The sequence below is a fragment of the Molossus molossus genome, unplaced genomic scaffold (genome assembly GCF_014108415.1).
Source record: "Molossus molossus isolate mMolMol1 unplaced genomic scaffold, mMolMol1.p scaffold_m16_p_14, whole genome shotgun sequence".
Classification (NCBI taxonomy): Eukaryota; Metazoa; Chordata; class Mammalia; order Chiroptera; family Molossidae; genus Molossus; species Molossus molossus.
In genome coordinates this window covers 44,263,468-44,283,372 of record NW_023425349.1, presented here as the reverse complement: position 1 = coordinate 44,283,372, position 19,905 = coordinate 44,263,468, and the positions used below count along the sequence as shown (strand labels likewise).

The 19,905-nt window shown below is 42.0% G+C and overlaps 1 protein-coding gene across 2 annotated transcripts in view; it reads right to left on the bottom strand.

Annotated features, from left to right (window-relative positions):
• Positions 1 to 19,905, bottom strand: part of GNAQ (G protein subunit alpha q) — a 292,117-nt gene that overhangs the window by 214,927 nt on the left and 57,285 nt on the right. Inside the window, exon 1 of one of the 2 annotated variants that reach the window (XM_036260800.1) lies at positions 17,385 to 18,306. The exons of the other annotated variant lie outside the window; for it this stretch is intronic. The gene's annotated coding sequence lies outside the window, so the exon portion shown is untranslated. Of the gene's footprint in view, positions 1 to 17,384; positions 18,307 to 19,905 lie in introns of those variants that run through there. 2 annotated transcript variants of the gene reach the window in all.

Sequence of the window (19,905 nt, the reverse complement as noted above, 5' to 3'; positions counted from 1 at the left end):
ATCCTAATGAATTCAGACTGGCACTGAAGAAAGCCTATCATGTTTCAAAAATTAAAAGGACACAAAATTAGGATTCCAGCATTGCAAAAGGACTTCAAGATCCTCTACCTCAAACCCTTCATTTATTGCAGACATATAAACTAGGCCCAGAGCGACTAAGAGGCCAGATTAATTCCAGAACAAGATAATGGCAAAACCAGGCAACAAGGTCTCTTGGTTCTTCCCACAGTGCTATTAAGCTGACAAAATGTCCCCTTCATTCCTGAGTAAACCACCAACACAGTAACAAAATCCTTCTAAGGCAGGCAATAGTGGTGTCCAGAGAAAACCCCATATTAGCACTCTGGGTAATATGCTCAATTTCCATTAAATTTGGTCCTGACCACTGCATGATTTCTGTCAAAGCAGGTCTCTCCTGCATAACCACAGGATAATAGCCGGCCAGCTAATAAGCCTGAAATAGTAAAGATACAGGCATGACACACTTTACACTGTCAATGCTGAAAACGTCCCCATTCCACAGAGATTGCTTCAGAATAACTATGAGGGGTGAGGGGAAGCTTTCTAGAACCTTTACTCCTTACTGAAGTCAAAGAAAAATAGTTTTATACTTTGTTTCGATTTATATGCAAAGCAAATTTGAGTAACTGTAAGTAATAATAAGTAACAGTAAATTCCACTAACGTAAAATTTGGTAAGCCATTCAAGAATGTTGCTCAATCATTTTCAAAAAGCTTAATTCCATTTGTTAGAAGTTTAGTATAAATACAAAAGGATGAAAACAGGTATTTTGTTTGCCTACTGCAAATGACTTGGTAGATGAATTTTATGGATTCATCTCAACTTTTTTAAAGGCATGATAAATGTTTAGATTTCCAGGGTCATTTAACCTATAGCTTTAGATGTACAGGAATAAAGGAAGTGCTCTTTAGTAATAACTTTGCCTAAAATATTCAGTAGATTTTCTGACTTAAGATTTGTCCAGAAGCATCATCACATTAAGCTGTGGACACAATGATGACAGGTAATCAACACCTGCTTCCATTCAGAACCAAGAAACGATGCTGTCCTTCTGAGGACCACTCCTTGGCTACTTTCAGTGGATCCATGAATAAGCCACACCCATGATAAGTAATACATTTCATGTGATGTTTTCGATTCCTTTTTTTTTTAACCAATGGTTTCTCAAGTGGCCTGGGGAGATGGGCAAAGAGGACAGATGGCACAGGTAGCAATCATACCCAGGTACGATAGCGTTCTGACACAGTACTCTGAACGAGGATAACATCTAATAAAGTAATCTTGTGAGAGCATAACTGGGAAAAGAATGATAGAAATAAGTGCTGGCAGTGTACAAATATAATAATGCTAATACTAATATCCACAACAGAGAAGGCCCCTGTCCCTGTCCCTTGGGGCATGCATCATGTAACTGTCTGCACTACACACAGGGAGGGGCACAGTCACTCCTGCATGGGAAGCAATTAATGAGAAGTGAATGCTCTGATGGCAGAGGAGAGCAAGGGGAATTGGCTTGTTCTTTTCCAACTAGGTCAGACTCACAGAGGCGATGGGATTTCATGAGCAACTTGAATGAAGGAAAGATCAGATATCTGCAAGCTGAAGAGGTAAGGAAGGAGGAGGTTGGAGGCATCAGGGAACCCACCCTATTAGTATGGTTTAGGCTGGCCCCTCCATCACTGGATGAAAGAGGAACACTATACCTAGGTCCTGCACCCATTAGAGGGAGCAGACTGTGGGAGCCCAGTGGCCAAATCCCATCAAAATGAGAAGACAGGATCTGTTTCAGGAGCATGCCTGTGGCCACCTGTACATTTCTGCTGGCCACGCGGCCTCTGTGCTATGTCAATCCTGTGGCGGCTTCTATAGGCAGGCATGTTCTCACAAGAGCAAACACTTTACTACAAACACTTTATTATTGGTCTATAGTTAACTTTATAAATGGATCTTTTTTTATTTTGTTTTCATCAATCCTTTCTTTTTTTTAGTGGAAGGGAAGAAGGGTGGGAGAGAGAGAGATGTGAGAGAGACACATCAATTGGTTGCCTCTCACACAACCCTGACCAGGGCTGGGGATCAAACCTGCAACCCAGGTATGTGCCCTTGACTGGAATTGAACCAACAACCCTTCAGTCCTCAGGCTGACGCTCTAACCACTGAGCAAAACTGGCCCGGGCTACAAATGGGTCTTTTAAGAGAGATTTTGCCAATATAAAAGCAGTATGGAAAAATTATTTAACATTTCTGAGCCTCGGTTTCTTCATATTTATAAGAGAAACAGCAGAGTAGCTTATTAACTGAGAAACTTGTTGACAGAGTTAAAACGACAAATAACTATATTTAGCTTAATACCTGAAGCATTGTAATTTTTCAGTTAATGCTGGCTGGTGCTATTTTTCATTATTTCTCAAAACCCCTTCAAGAGTCAGAATTTAAAATTATATGAATTGATCTACCTTTTTCATATGTTATGGGCTATGTCTCCATTGTACCCTACTGCCAATTCAAAGAGAATAAAGATTAGTTTGAATGGTTGACAAAATAAAATGTAATTTAAAAAGTATATCTATAGCCCTTGGCTGGTTTGGCTCAGCAGTTAGAGCTTCGGCCCCCGACCAAAGAGTCATGGGTTCAATTCCGGTCAAGGGCACATACCTCGGTCTCTCTATCTTTCTCTCTCTCTCTCCCCCTCCCACTCTATCTTAACATAAATGGAAAAATATCCTCAAGTGAGAATCCTAAAAAAAAAAGTACATCTCTAGCCCCAAGCTATGAAATATACTACTGAAACTACAATAAATAACTTTCAGATTGTGCAATATTGTGGATGACATTGGCCTATTCACTAAGGTGAAAATTTAGGATTTCTTTTGGAGGTTATAGAACTGACAAAAATGTAAGAATGATTATATGTAAAACTAATAAATATTTTTTAAGAACCAATTAGGTTGAATTATTTGCTAAGGTTAAAGATATGTTTTTTAACTGAGCCAGCATTTCTTAGCAAAGAAGTTTGTCACTCAGTTACTCTAAGGTCAGTCACAATCAAATGCTAGTTATCAACCAGCCAAATGAGGAAACACAGGAAGCCATGAGTTCAGGGCAACAGGGAGTAGTGGAGACTGCGGCCAAGCAAACAGTTTGGCCTGTCTAAAGGCAATCAAATGCAAAGGGAAGTCTGCAAAACAAAATATGCCTGAAGGCTGACTTCAGCCCATACACTAACAGTTTAAAACCGTTGATAAACTCTTCATTCTTTGATGATTTTCCTTTTCCCAATTCAAAGGTACTCAAACTGTTATCAGTACTTACAACAGTTCACCATTAAGAGAAAGAAAGGAACAAATGATCACTCTGTTGTGCATGTAATATATGTCTCAGTGTCACTGTTAAGATGTGGGGTACAAACACCTGCATTAAAATCATGCAGGGAGAAGGCCCTAAAGAGTTCAGGTTTTCCAGATGACTCTCCACACATTAAAGAGAATCCTCTTCTTCCTAACAACAAGTTATTTACTTTGCAAATTTTTTCTATTCTATTCACATTGTTAGCTGTGTCCTATCATTTCAAAGTCTCGTGCTTCATTTAAATTTTCCAGGCCCTGGCCGAGTAGCTCAGTTGGTTAGAGCATCATCCCAATACAGCAAGGTTTCGGATTCAATCTCCAGTCAGGACACATACAAGAAGCAACCAATGAATGGAATGGGTAGGAGAACAGGTCATTGTTTTTCTCTGCTCCACCCCACCCCCCATCCCTTTCCTCTCTCTCTAAAATAATAATTTCCAACTTTAATTCTATAATATATTTATTTTCCCCTGGTGTAGTCTAAGTCAAAGAACTGAAAGGGTTAGTAACATTTCAAAGGGTAAAGGTAAAGCTTGCAACAGGTAGAAACTGTGAAAAATGCATTGCTTGCATGACCTTTGCTCAGCCTTCTGTTGAGTACAGATTATCCGGATTATCCGCAAAACAATGACTCACCCAGCAGATGCAGGGTGTGATACCAGACCAGTCCTACTGCAAAGTGGACAATGGGCCAGGAAGAGTACGTCAGCAGGAACTGCTGGAAGCTAGAAGTAAGTATATGACCTACACCCCAACTGTTATTCAACGCTGACTCCCCTTTTTTGGGGCTCAGCCCACCTAAAATCGTTTTGCTCTACATTGGCCTTGTATTGTGGATGTGATCTCCCACCAGCTCAGACCTTTTATTTGGTGCCAAAACCTGGGAGGTCTGGGAGGATCCCGCATAGGGAGCCACCGTGGGCCCCCGGACTCCTCTGGGCCTCCTGTCAGACCAGGATCAATCACATCCTCAGCCCGATACCAGACCTCCCACCTTTCCTGCTGATCCAGCATCAACATCGGACACTAATTCGCTGGTGAGTGTTTCTTTGCCTACTTGTCTGATTCTCTGGGCTGTCCTGTTACCTCCAACCAGGACATAAGAGAGTCAGGTCTCTCAGTCACATCTGTGTGATCGTCCCTCCCGGAATCCAGCGCTGGTCAGGACACGCTCCTTGGGAACCAGGTTCCCTCAGCTCACCATATCTCTAGGGACGCATGATATAGGTGAGGTGCTCTTTACTCTAGGGGAGAAGTGGGGACACCTACTTCTTCCACTAGTGTATCTGTCGGACCACCAGGCCACAACATCTTACACCGCAACATGGGAAACGCTCAATCTGCCATCCCTCGTGCAATACCCCTAGATGTCTCCTAAAAAATCTACAGACCCTAGGGCTCGCTCAGGACTTACGTCCCAAGCGACTCATTTTTTACTGCAACACTGCGCGGCCTCAATACAAATTAGACAATGGGTCACAACAGCCTGAGAACGGCACTTTCGACATTCTTGCCGACACAGACAATTTCCGTCAAAGGCAAGGACAATGATCTGAGGTTCCTACATCCGGGGCCCTTTGCACTCAGATCAAGCCCCTCTTTATGTGATTCTTGCTCTCCCTCCCAAATCTTCTTACTCCACTCTAATCCTCCCAAACCTCCCTCTGAAGATGGTGCGCTAAGTTCTCCTGTTTCCTCCTTTGACCCAGCCCATCTCCCTCCACCTCCTTATCTCTCAGCTCCGTTGGCAGGACCTCCTCCTCCAGCCCCTTCTGCAGGCCCCCCACCCTACCCTGAACCTCCTACTCCAGCTCCAACTCCTCTACCGCCGCAAACTACTCCCTCACACACGCGATCAGGGGCCATCTCTGGTCCCTGACCATCCCCTACCTCGGCCTCTGTTTTAGAATGTCCCCTGAGGGAAGCAGCAGGAGCTGAAGAGATTGTCAGAGTTCATGTCCCCTTCTCTCTCTCAGATTTGTCCCAAATAAATAAAGACTAGAATCCTTTACTGGGAATCCCACCAATTATACTCAGGAATTTGAGTACCTTACCCAGTCCTATGATCTAACTTGGAATGATATTCATGTTATTCTCTCTTCCACCCTTAATCTGGAAGATAAAAATCAAGTCTGGGTTAACACCCAGGGCCATGCCAATAATCTTGAGGCGACAGGCCCCCACTAACCCCGTAGGGCCGTAGGGCTGAAGCAGTCCCTTGCCAAGACTCCAGGTGGAATTATCAGGACAATGGGCAGGTAGGAATCATACAGTAATGTGTCCCACCGAGGGACTTAAGAAAACCTCACACAAGGCTGTTAGTTATGAAAAACTGTCTGATTACCCAGGAAAGGCATGAAAGCCCTGCAACCTTTCTATCCCCCTTCCACAGGCTATGAGATACACTACTTAGACCCACTAGCCCAGAAGGGACTGTCATTTTAAACCTGAGATTTATCTCTCAGTTGCCCCAGACATTAGGAGAAAGTTACAAAAACTTGAAGATGACCCTCAAACCCCTCAACGGGAACTAAATCTAGCCTTTAAGGTTTTTAATCATCGCAGTGAAGAGGCTAAACAGCAAAGAATGGCAGAATTCCAAATGCCTGCCTCTGCCCTCAGAGCCCCCACTAATCAAAGGGGTCAGCAAACCTCCTTCGGGGGACAGGAGAAGGACACCCACCAGTATCAGCAGAGTGGACCCTTGGGCACCTGCTTTAAATATAATCAGACTGGACATTGGGCAAGACAATGCCCCAACCCCCGACCACCGCCTAAACCACATCCTCAATGTGGAGGGCCCACTGGAAGACGGACTGCAGACAGACGGCGCAGAGTCATCGCTTCCTCCAGCTGGCGGATCAGGCAATCCAGGCCTTGATCTGATTGGCCTGGAGGCTGAAGACTGCAGGTGCCCCAGAACGGACGCCCCGACCGTCATCTCGGACTCCGAACCTCGGGTAACTCTGATCATAGCAGGTAGAACAGTTTTGTTTTTTTTAATCCTCACCCAAGGACATTTTTCCACTTTTTTGTTCAGATAGGGTGGGAGGGAGAGAGAGGAAGAGAGAGAAAGAAACATCGATGTGAAAGGGACACATCCAGTGGCTACCACCCGCATGACCAACCAGGGCCGGGGACAAACCGCAACTGAGGTACATGCCCTTAGCAGGAACTGAACCCAGGTCTCTCTGGACCGCAGGCCGACGCTCTAACCACTGAGCCAAACCAGCCAGGGCCCAATTTCATCTTTAATTGATACCAGGGTAACCTACTCTGCCCTCCCCGAGTTCAGGGGACCTCTTCGATGCTCTGGGGTTTCAGTTGTAGAAAATGAGGGCTAAATATCACAACCCAGGGCAACCCAGATACACTCACTTGTTCTTTAGGTCCTTGTATCTTTCTCTACTCTATTTGGTGTTACCAGCCTGCCCCACTCCCTTGTTAGGGTGGGACATTCTATCTAAACTCCATGCTACTTTAACCTTTACTCCTTCTCTCCCCACCAACCACTCTCATTATTTGCTTTGCCTCCCCCAAGAATCTGTTTCCTCTCCTAACATAACCAACATAACCCACCCACCCCCCATCATGCCCCTCTGTCCCAGTGAGAGGGCAGGGCTGAGTCTGCGGCCTGGGTGAAATACCACTACTCTTAAGGTTTTTTTCACTGACCGGGTGAAGTGGTGGGGGTGGAGCGGGCCAGCCCTGCCTGAGGGGCTCTTGCTTCTAGCACCGAGCGCCTGGCTGCAAAGGCCAGATGTGACCTGCTCCAGGGACAGTGCTGGGTGGGGAGTTTGACTGGGGCAGCACAGCTGTCAAAGGGTAGCGTAGGTGTCCTGAAGCTAGTTCAGGAAGGACAGAAACCTCCCATGGAGCAGAAAGCAAAGGCTCACTTGATCTTGATTTTCAGTATGAAAACATACCAAGCGGGCACGTATATTTTCTCTCACTATAACCTTACGAGGGGTGCTTGTAACCTATTCATGATGTGTCTAGCCCCTGCAATTGGAGTTTATATGTGCAAACTCAGAGGGACTTGATACAATACCAAAAAAAAATCATACCAGGGAAATTAGTCGCTATCCAGGGTGCAGTTCTGCCGGTGGCACTAGCCCTCTACTCCCTCTATCGTGGTTTAATTACTCGAGCCTTACTGTGGGTCTATCAAACACCTCCCTAGGCCCAAATATGACTGGATTGCTATGCCTACCAGCGGGAATGATGTTTTTAGGTGCACTAAACATTTCTGCCCCCAGGAGAGGGATTGCTATTCAATGCCTAAACCCAGCAAAACAGGGTGGCTTATGGGCAGTAGGATATGTTACCCAGGCAATACCTTAATCCATTCCTTCATCCTTAATTCAACCTCATCCAACCCTGAGCCCAGAAGCCATTATAGGGCAAAAAGGGGAGTCAGACTCCTCACAGCAGGAGTCATAGCTGCAATTACCACTGCGGGCCTCTTGGGAGGAGTCACTTATCATGTCATAACAGCAAAAAACGTAACCACCACCATAGCAAATATTAGATACAGGTGAAAATTTCAAACTTCTTTCAAAATCCCTCGACTCTCTTGCCTGCATGGTAATAGCTAACAGCGTGCACTAGACTATTTATTAGCAAAGAAGGGGGTGTATGCATGACAGCAAATACATCTTGTTGCTTCTATGTTAACTCAACCAGCCAGGTCAAGGAGAGGACACAACAAATTCAGATAATGCCCAATGGCTAAAAGAATCCAGGCAGGATCACCTAGCCCAACCTATCTGGACAGTACAAAAGGAGTCCTGCCTAATCTAACCTGGCTATGTCCCTTTATAGGGCCCCCAGTATTAGCCTTCTTATTATTGCTTTTCAGACCTTGCCTCTTGCGCCTGATTACTAGGTTTGTACAAAATCGACTACAACTTTTAGTCAACCACACAGTTGGACAATTTGTTCTAGCACAGGTAAAAGGACCCTATCACCCCATTCCCCAAGAAGTTATCTAACATTGTTTTTAGGAATCCACAACGACCCCACACCTGCATGAAGTAGACAAAGAGAAACTTCACTGCTTTTTCCTTTTCATCATCATTATAAGATGGAAATGAAAGGGTAAGTAACATTTCAAAGGGTAAAGGTAAAAGCCTGCAAAAGGTGGAAACTGTGAAAAATGCATTGCTTGCATGACCTTTGCTCAGCCTTCTGTTAAGCATGGATTATTGGATTATCCGCAAGACAATAAATCACCCAGCAGATGCAGGATGTGATACCAGACCAGTCCAACAACATAGTAGACAATAGGCCAGGCAGAGTACATCAGCAAGAACTACCAGAAACTAAAAGTAGAGTATATAACCTACACCCCAACTGTTGTTCAAGGCTGACGCCTTTTTGGGCTCAGCCTGCCTGCACCCAGGCGCATGTAATGACATCGTTTTGCTCTACATTGGCCTTGCATTGTGGATATAATCTCCCCCCGGACCTTTTAAGAACCATTAGTTTGGAATCATCGGTTTTATCTCATTTTCCACATACAATTTTTATTTATATAGGTGTTATTACATCCTTTATACTTAGAGATAATGTGAAATTTATAAGTATTAAATGTATGATATTCAAAATCTCTATAAAATAAAATACAAAAATAAAGACTGCCATCACAAATCAGGACTTTATAGAAACAGTTCTGCATATAAAATTTTAAACTACCATTTGTAAATCGTAATTTGCCTGAAAGTATGTTTTTGAGGAAATAACACAAGTTAGTTTTGAAAGTTCATCCAAACTTTACAGCACAGCATATCTTCATCACTTACTGCTTTACTTCCAACTTATTTTTATCTCTGCAATTACTGAGAATCGCTGACTTTCTTCTATATTCCTACTCCCCACAATATTTAGTATTCCACAATTGGCTCCAAAAAAAGTATACATATTTTTAAATTTGTTTCTTTATTGATTTAGAGAGAGAGGAAGGGAAAGGGAGAGAGAGATAGAAACATTGATGAGAGAGAACACTGACTGGCTGCCTCCTACATGCCCCTCACTAGGGATCAGGTCCACAACTTGGGCATGTGCCCTGACTGGGAATCAAACCAGTGACTTCTTGGTGCATGGGTCGATGCTCAGTCACTGAGGCACACCAGCTGGGCAGGATTCCTGGGATTGTTTTTTGTTTGTTTGATTTTTAATCCTCATTCGAGGACATTTTTGCATTTATCTTCATATAGAGAGGGAGGGAGAGAGGGAAGAAGAGAGAGAAACATCGATATGACAGAGAGAGATCGAGTGGCTGCCACCCACACAACCCCAACCGGGGCCAGGGACAAACTGCAACCAAGGTTACGTGCCCGTATAGGGAACTGAACCTGGGACTCTCTGGTCCACGGGCCAATGCTCCAACTGCTGAGCCAAATCAGCCAGGGCAGCAAAGCATATTTTTTAAAAAATTAAAGGAGTCTCTTCTTTCCAAATAATTGTTGAAACATCTAACTATATGCTAATCAATTTTTCTAAGGCAAAATTCTTGAAATTTAAGGATGCCAAGATTCAGACCCAAAGAAAAGGTGTCTCCACAATCCCAGGAATCCTGTATGCTCATCTGGGTCCCCACGCCCTTGGGTTGCAGAACCTGCAGGTGAAGAAAAGCCAGAGGCTACCTGCTGGACAACCTCCACCTTCAAAAGCCGGCCAAAGGTGAAGAAATGGATTCCTTGCCTCTTCATTCAATACCATTGTTTTTACATTGTTATTAGGGATAACTATGAACTGAATGTGATCACTATCTTTTGTCTTCAAGTATTAGAGGAAAAAATGGTACAGCTTTGGTTTTGTTTATTACTAAGGGTAAGAAAATTTTAATTCTACTTAAAAGCTCTAACAAATCATCCTGCCCTTTCTTTTCAAGTATTTCTTTTATTTTCTCTACATCCCTTCATCTCCTTCTCTTCTGAACTCTTCAAAAAGGGAAGGGTGAAAGAACTGATACTGGTTGATTAAGACAGGCATATCTTTCTTTTTCTACTCAAATCCTAACTTTATTATAATACATTCATCTTGATTACTCTTAAAAATGCATTTTAATACTTTTGAATAAATTTACACGTTTTAAAATGTATCTGGGATTTTGTTTTTATTCGAGTACAGTGAGGCCAACATCAGGAGATGACTACCAGCGAAAAGACAGTCTGTCACTCAGAGTCCCCGAGAGGCAGGACACGCCACACAGTGGAGAGTCAGGTCACATTGTGCAGGGTCACACAGGGAAGCATCAGGGTCAGTCAGGAGGCAGAGGGAGCAAGAAAGTATGGGCCAGAGCCTTCACTGCAGTTCTACAGGAAGGAATGGGCAAGATGGGACAGGCGGGTGGGACTGGCCAGTATAAACAGTTTCAGTGGGCTCTGGAGTGTAGCATCTCCACCAGAGCCTAGTACCAGGCCCCGGGGTGATCTTCAGGCAAAAAGACAGGGCTTACGCAGTGAGAACTCTAAAGGGGGCAGTTGGCAGATGTGGACTGTGGACTGGTTGGTTTGCATATGAAAAGCATGCTCACAGGAGAGTAGTTTGTCACTAGGAATTAGGCAGCCCTGGGAGGAGCACTCTCTGCAAGGCCCAGGTGCAAAGTCATCAAGAATACAAAAAATAGGAAAATACAGTTACCACAAGGTATCATTTGTAAAAGCTGGGATAACCAAACCACACTAAGGCCACAGAGCATCCAAAGTATTATTTCAGCCTACGACATTAACATTCCTTTCACTAACAATTAGAACAAGTAGAAAATTAAGAAACATAAGAGTTCGCTTTCGTTCCTTCATTTTCCATGACGATTTTTTTTAATGCACTACTAATGAGTATAGAAAGCCTGGAAATCATTTGGTACAAGCAACTATTTCATAAAAGATGTATGAGATCATTCTCCGTATGAGATATCCTTAATACATTTCATTATTGGAAATGCATTGCTCAGGATCCAACAAACAACACAGTTTAAAATACGGCTCCCTTCTGTGCACTGCTAGCAAAAATAAGATAAAATAGCCTTTCCTTTAGAAGTAATAGCTGGTAATATTTTGATATATAAAATTACAATGACAAAGACAAACGCTTTCAGAATCTAATCCATTATACCAGAGTTTGAATTTATGTACTAAGAACAAACAACGGGAAACAACTAGGAAATCTAATAAAAGATACAAAACAATTGTTTTAAGATGTTGGCTAATAGGCAACACAGGGACACAAATAAGGTAAATTTTATGACTGCCCAGACAACTGCCTGAGAGCAGTTTTACACAACAGGGAAGGGCAGAGATGGGAGCTCAGGGAGGCTAAACTGTGCCCGACAGAGCGCTGGAAGGAGGCGGCGCACAGGGGCTGTGCAGAGGGCCATCCGTGAATCTCTGGCTCAGTAACAATCTATGGATGAGTGGGGTAACCCTCCGTCAGGTTTGGGAAAGAAACACTGAAAGGCAAAGTCTGAACATTAGATCTAGAGGAAAATATAGAGACAGCTGGTGACCTTGGGTTAGGCAAATATTTCATAGTCCATAAAAAATTATGTGACACTAATTGCATAGTCCATAAAAGAAAAATATTGATACAATGGATTGCATCAAATTCAAAAACTGCTTTTCAAAAGACACTGTTAGCCACATATATGGTGACAGAAGATGACTGGACTGTGGGGTGTGGGCACCACAATGCAATATACAGATCATGTACAGATCATGTACCATAGCAATGTCCACTTGAAACGTATATGATCTTATTAACCAATGTCACCCTAATAAATTTAATTTAAAAAGAGGACACAGTTAGAATAAAAGGACAAACCACAGGCAAAGAGAAAATATTTACAAAGCATATTTCTGCACCTATATTCAGAAAATATTAAGAACTTTCAAAAGTCAGTAAGAAAACAAATGGGGGAAGATGGGCAGGAGATGAGTACCTTCACCAAGGAAACAGCTGGCAAGTGCACACATGAAAACTACTCCACAACATTAGTCTTTGGGGAAATGTAAAGCAAAACCACATCCAGATACCATTTCACACCCACTGAAATGACAAAAATTAAAGGGACTGACCAAACCAAATGTTCGCGAGGATGTGGAGCAATGGGACCTCTCAGACACTGCTTCGGGGGATGCAAAACGTTACCACCACTTTGAAAACAGCTTGGTAGTTTCTTAAAAAATTAAACATACACCTGCAATGTGTTCCAGCCATTGTAGTCTTAGGTATTTTACTCGAGAGAGTAAAAAAGGCAGATAGATGACTGCTCGTAGCAACTTTCCTGTGGTAGCTAAAACTACAAGCCACCCAAATATCCATCCATAGCTGAATGAGTAAAGAATACGTAGTCTATCCACACAATATAATGTGTCTCAGAAAAAGGGGAGCTATCTATTGCTATATGCAACAATATGAAAGAATATCAAAATAATTGTATTGAATGGGACAAATGGCAGAAATGGACACTCTGCACCATCCCATGTTTGCAAAACTACATGCAAATTAGACTGTAGTAACAGGAATCAGATCAGCTGTTGCCCCAGGGCCAAAGGGCTGGGAGAGGGGGAAAGAGGCAACTCTGGGGTTTGGTAAATGTGTTCATTATCTTGATGGAGGTGATGTGGACAAATGACAAAATGTATTACCTTACATGTTAAGTATGTACAGCTTACTGAATATCAATTCCATCTCAAAAAAACTACCATTCCAAAATGTTATGACAAACTATAAAGGCCTATCTAAATTCTATTCTGCTACAGTCCTATATGCAAGTGGAATATTTTGCTATATATGTTTTCCTTTATAATAGGATTTTACTACATTACAAAGCACAGTTTAAACATTTTAAAGGTAATTACGGTTCCCCAAAGGAATAAAATTAATTTTCCTTAGGCTCAGTTTACTAAAGCAATGCCTCACAATAGCACAGACATTGAATCTTATTACTAGCCAAAACTTCACCCAAGGGAAAGTAAATAGAGCATTAATAAACATTAAAGCAAAGTTTACTCATCATAAAGTCAGGAATTTCAAAGCTAAGAGACCCTTGAGGGAGAAGAGGTAATGAATTTGTGGAAAATAATGATATATAGTCTGTAACTGCAAATGGCCTCTTTAACCATCCATTTTCCAATACTAATCCTTGGCACTGGTGCTGAACTTGGACCCCACCATCCTCCAATAGTCTATGTTCCTTCTCAATGTCTGGATGTGCTTTTTCAGCAGAGGTCCAAGGCCTTTATCCCCCTCCCGTGCTCCCTGGCTTGCCCACTGCCTTGGCCATGGTCAACGCTGATTCCCGCCCCAAGCCTTCTCTGGTCTGGGTTTGGTCAGTCCATCAGCTGCCACTTTTGTCCCTCTTCCACAGTTTCTTCCAGATACTCATTCTTCATCATTCGCCCTAGGGGATTTTCTATCTCAGTTCTTTTCTTTTTTTTTATCCCTTAATATGTTTTTATTGATTTTAGAGAAAAAAGAAGGGAGGGGAAGAGAGAAACATGGATGTGAGAGAGAAACATTGATCAGCTGCCTCCTGTACACCCCCTACTAGGGATGGAGCTGGCAACCCAGGCCTGTGCCCTGACCAGAAACTGAACTGGCAACCCTTTGGCACATAGGACAATGCTCGACCAATTGAGCCACACTGGCCAGAGCTCTTCTTTTTTAATTTCATCTTCCTTACAAAACTCTTCCCTTGGTGGAAAGAGGATGCAACACAGGAGTTGCAGAGTGGGAAGCTGCCCTTGTCCCCTGAAACCCCTGGTGGTCCAGCAACAGTTTCTCATGTGGAGAAAAGAATTCTATTCCCAACCATGACCACTCCACACCACCAAAGGCCCATGTCCCCACGCTGCAGGTTTTTATATTTGAATGTCACCTGCAAAATTGTTAGGCTTCAGCCGCCTGCTGTGCCTAGAACCAGCCCCTCTCCTCCAAATCGAGGTCCCAGTCTCGCTGGCACAGGTCCGGGCCGGCCTTCTCTGCACTCACAGGTGCACTCGTTTCCCTTTCTTAGCCACCACAAAAAGGAGTGAGGCACTGATACAGGCTACGATGTGGATAAACCTCAATAATGGTTCAATAAATGAAGAAAGCAGATACAAAAGGCTACATCTTGTATAAATCCATTTATATGAAAACTCCAGAACAGGCAAATCCATAGGCATGAAAAGTAGACTGGTGGTTATCAGGTGCTGGGGGAGGGAGAAAGGAAGAGTGACTGCTTTGGGGATGTGAAGATATTCTGAAATTAGATAGTGGTGATGGCTGTACAACTCTGCAAATATACTAAAAATCACTGAATCGTACCCTTTAAAATAGTGAATTTTATGTTATGTACATCATACCTCCATTTAAAAAAATATATATCCCAATTACTGAAACTGTACTAAGGCACACACAAAGACACCAAGGATTTGATGTCATTTGCTTAGAATAAAGTATCCTAAGGCCACTTCAGATAAAATTAAGTCCCTATGGGCTAAATGAACCATTACATTGAAGAGGTGAATTATTTCCCTTTTTTTCTCTGCAGAAGAATGAAAAACTAAAGATTTCCTTTAAGAGTTTTCCAATTCTTATACTAATAAGAATAAATGTATCAAGATGTCTGAGTGCTCATTACCATAGTTTCCTTCCTCTCGGACTCTGAAGTCTATCTGGAACAACCTAATGCAATAGCAAAGGAAAATGTCATTTAAATTGGGCTATTAGACAAGGCAGTGACATTCGATGCATTTAATGTATTTCCCAGACACTATCTCAAATGCTTTCCATTTCCTAATCAACAACACTGCTCTGTTCTAATAGATCTGGCCATCAGATGTAATTGGCCTTCAATTACATTTCATTCCAAATTAATCTTTGTAAGTGTATGAAACCAAAGGAAAGACGATGCTGTTTGCCAACGCAGAGACACAAATATGCTGAGCTTCTTAAAGAGAACTCAGGGAGAAAAACCAGCGCCAGCGTTGACTGCGTGAGTAATTCCTAAGTGTGGGGATTTTATGGGAAATCACCTCCTGTGGGCAAGTTTATTCCACTCTCGCAGAGCCTGGGAAGTGATGCCACCAGCCTCTGCGCCCACATGAGGACAGCATCCTTTTCCCCGGTGATGCATGATTGCAGGGTACAAGAGTTTACCCCAAATAAAAATATTTTGGACAAGTCTTGGTAGAACAACATTTTTTTCCCTAAAGAATTTATAGTCTATTTACTTTTATAGGCTTGCTTAGTCTACTCCCCAGGTCTGTTATTTCTAAGCGCTGGGAGATAGAGTAATTCCTCCATAAGGCAGCCAAACAGACCATTCAGTCTTATTCAACCCCCTAAATGTGTTCCCTTTGGCCTTGTCACCTGCAGGTGGAAAATACAACTGTGGCTCTCTTAATTATTTCATACCCTATGGCTCCCTGTAATTTCCTAACACACCCAAATTACCATCCAGGGCCCTAAAGCAGCAATTTAAGAATTTCTGCTGGCCTGAAAGTTAAGGCAACCATCTAAGTTTCCAATTTAAACTCAGGAATTAGCTTGTTTATCACCCAAGATCTTGCCTCCCTATACAATTAGTCTGATCAGCCGGTTTAATACAGCCTGACACTGAAGAATAAAATTAAGGCCAACCTGAAAAATCATAAAAGATAGATGTTCACATTAGGCAATAAATGAATGAGACATCCAAGCCTTCATTTGGTGAAGGAGAAAAGTGGTAGAAGAAAGATAATACTAACACAGATATATCTATATCACACTAGTCCTACTAATATACTAATTTTAAAAATCACACAGAAAAATGTTTTTCAGTAGTTTCAGCAGTGCTGGAAAACATCCTGGCTCACTTTCTAGCCACACTGACAGTTCATCCCTACGAATTTTCCAAGAAATCTGAGGCAGATCTTTGTTTAAACACATGAAGGCATCACGTTGCCTACTAAATGTAAGGCGAAGGAAGTAGTGCGTTCTCAGTCTCAAGCACACAGATGCTGGGACCAGCACTTCTGCTCCCCAACGCACCATCAAGTTCTTCACGACCAACTGGATGCTAAAGGTTTGAACTGCATATAAGAGCTGACGGGCACAAACCCCTCCCTCCTTTCTATTTTCCCCACACTCAGGGACATTCTGCCTGCCTGCATCACCTCTGCCCTGACTTGAGTTTCCTTCCCCAGTTTTATTCACTGTGCAGCTATCAAAAGGCCCAAGTGCACACACTGGTCAGAGAAGCACTTGGATCCTCAGAGGCAGCCCATGTGGGTCATGGTCAAAACTCGAAGTGTGGGCAGGGGTATGTCCTTCTCCCCTTCTGCTGGTTTTATATACATACAGGAGGAAAAGAAATACATCACCTTCACTTTTCTCAGGAAAAACAATAAGCTAAAAGGCGAAGTATGTTCTTGTTCTGGATGCTCTCCTTTGTGATCCACCCAAACCACAGTGAATGCATTTCTTAGAACACCTGCATCCCATGTCCAGCAGAGCTAGAATGTAACAAGTGACCAGTAATTCATCAAAAATTCTGGACCTAGCAGGTGTGCCCCACTTCTTGAACAAGCAGGTTTTTTTTCCGAGTGATCTTTCAAAATCTAGAACATAAGAATCTAGTAAATGTGCTAATGTAGAACTTTCAAAAAAAGCCCTCACAGGAGGGGGGAGAGATAAACCACAGAACGTATATGCATGTATACATAACCAATGAACTAGACAACAAAGCGGAGGATGGGAGGGGGGGGAGAAGATGGGGAGGAGGGTGTCAATGGGGAAAAAAGGAGAAACATCTGTAACAAAAGTAAATTAATAAAAAATTAATAAATTTTTTTAAAAAACCTCTTCTCGTGACTTTTCAGATGTCAGTGCTTCCTTCCATCTTTGTCAAACAGAACTTCCTACAATGATACACATGTTATCTACCTGGTCTTTATCATCTATGTTCTTTAGTATTGACTATCCACACCTGCCTATTGAGCATTTGAAACAGTGCAATTGAGGGGATGGATTTTTATTTGTATTTACTTAAATTGCCACGTGTGCCCAATGGCTGTCATCTTAATGCAGGTTTAGACAGACTGGTGTGGTCCCTGAAAGAGAGAAACAAGCATGAGGAAAACAGACTTGGGTCCAAATCCCAGCTCTGCCACTTAAGACACTGACCTTGAGCCAGTGTAAAACAGCATGTTAGCGGGAGAAGAGTCATGAAATTACATGCAGTAAAGTAAGCAAGGCCCCTTTTCAGTCCATGTTAGTTTCCCTGCTGTCACTGGCAGAAGACAAGACACCTGTCCTCCAGTGTATGCTCCTGCAGAGAAAACCACCAACCAACCAAAGCCTGGAATGGTGGATACCAAATTGCAAATGGCAGCTTGTTTCTGGGAAACAGGGTTGAAAATTACCATCTCTGTTTTAAAACTCCTTGAGACTTTTTTTCATATATATAACAAATTTTACTTCGATTTAAAATAATAATAATAATTTTCAAAGTCCTGCTCCAAGGTTTTAGCTTTTTCTTCTGGTATTCCCCAAAATGGGCTGGTGGCAAGGCAAACACAATAGACGCTGGCTCACAGCCATGAGCAGGTAAAAGGAATAGGAAGATGGAACTGAGGGCCAGTCTATGAAGGTCTGGCTGGATGCCCGCATCATTGTACCCTGAATGCCCAAGGCTTGCAACTAAGGCAGTGCAGTTAATGAGATTAACCAGGTTAACATCAGTGACTACACAGTGGAGTGTTTCCTCATCCATTCCAGTCAGGAAGATGAAGCCTCCTGCGGTCACATGCCAAACTACCAGCAGGTAACTTTCCTTTCTACATTTATCTGTGACAGTTAAAGGTAAATGACACCTTTGCACACTTTAACATGAGACTATATAGAGAAATAATTTATCACGTCAGTCAAAGTTGGACAATCAAACAGCATCTCAATATGTATGTACTGACTCTATTTCTGATTTTAAAACAAAATAAACTACCTATCTTTAATGCAATTTTCAAAAATCTTTCTCAAATGCCCAATAATTAAACACCAAAGGTATTCCCATTAAGTTCAAGAGCAAAATAAGGATTTCTGCAATGGTGAATATCACGGAACACTGTACTAAAAGTTCTAGCCAAAATACTAAGGTAAGAATCAAAAAAAAAAAAAAAAAGAAACAAATACTACAAAGGAAACAAAATTATTATTTAGGGATTATATGATCCTTTTCTTTAAAAAGACAAGAGAAACAACTGAAAAATTCTATAATAATAGAATTAAGAAATTTAAGAAATTTCAAACATTAATCCAATATGTACCATGGCAAGTCTAGAGGCAATTGCTAGGGATACAACAATGATTTAAAAAGGGCAACCCAGGGTACATTTTAGAGCATAACAGAAAATAAAATAAAAACATAAGTTCCTCAGACTCTCTTTTCCTGTGTTCATAGACGGTAAAAGTGCAAACGACATCACTTCCCATTTTCAGGCAACTTAGTAAGTGGGCTTCATAAGCCTACTTATAAATGTATAAAAATCCACAGCTTTTCCATAATCAGCAAACACCAGTTACAAGATAGAATTTCAGAACAGTCTATTCACTACAGCAATCAAAAACAAAATACCCAATATCTAGAAATAAATGTAACAGGAAATATGTAGAACCTATATAAACAAAAGCAAAATATTTCATTTACTGAGGTAAGAGAACAAGAAGGTATTTTTAAAAAAGGGGGGGGGGCAGACTTACCATGTTTCTAGATTGTAAAAGTACAAATTTTCCCAAAATTAATCTATATATTTAGTGCAATCACATTAAAAATACCAATGAAATTTTTTCAAAGAAGCTGACAAAATGATTCTAAATTGCATTTGAAGGATAAATGGGTGAGAATGGCCAAGTTTTTTTTTGTTTTTTTTTTGTTTTTTGTTTGTTTTTTTTTTTTTCAGAAAATCATGAACTTCAAAAGAATTCATGATGTCTTGCACACATTTCCAGACACAAGGGGGCTGAGAGCCTGGCTCTGCAGCAAGGCGATGGCTCTCCTTGTCCTGCCAGTGTCCTGCCAAGAGGCTGGCGTGTCATTTTACACACAGCCAGCGTATGGCTTCATCTCCATACAGCCCTCATGGCAGAGCAACTTCCCCCTACCGGGGCCTCTGGAGCCAGATGTGTGTGAAGCCACTAATATGTTGGAGAGACAGCTGCCAGCCCCAAGAACAGAACTTCGTTAAGACGCGTTCGAGAGCACACTGACATGCAAGTCCATTCCTGGATGGAAATAGGGGGAAATCTGGTGAGAATGCATTTTCTGGGACTTCATGTTCAATGTGAAAGACTTCCAGGAAATACAAAAAGTAAGCAATAGATGAAAGACTTCACTGGGCTAATATAAGATAATATGGTAAAAATGCAATTTTCTCCTATGATGAATACTACAGATTTGGATTCCTATGAAAACCTGAGATCAATTCAATATGTAGTGGTTACATTTACATCTCGCTTAATTTTTAAAGCATTTTACAATATAGTTCATTCACCCACCCATTTCCCAAACAGT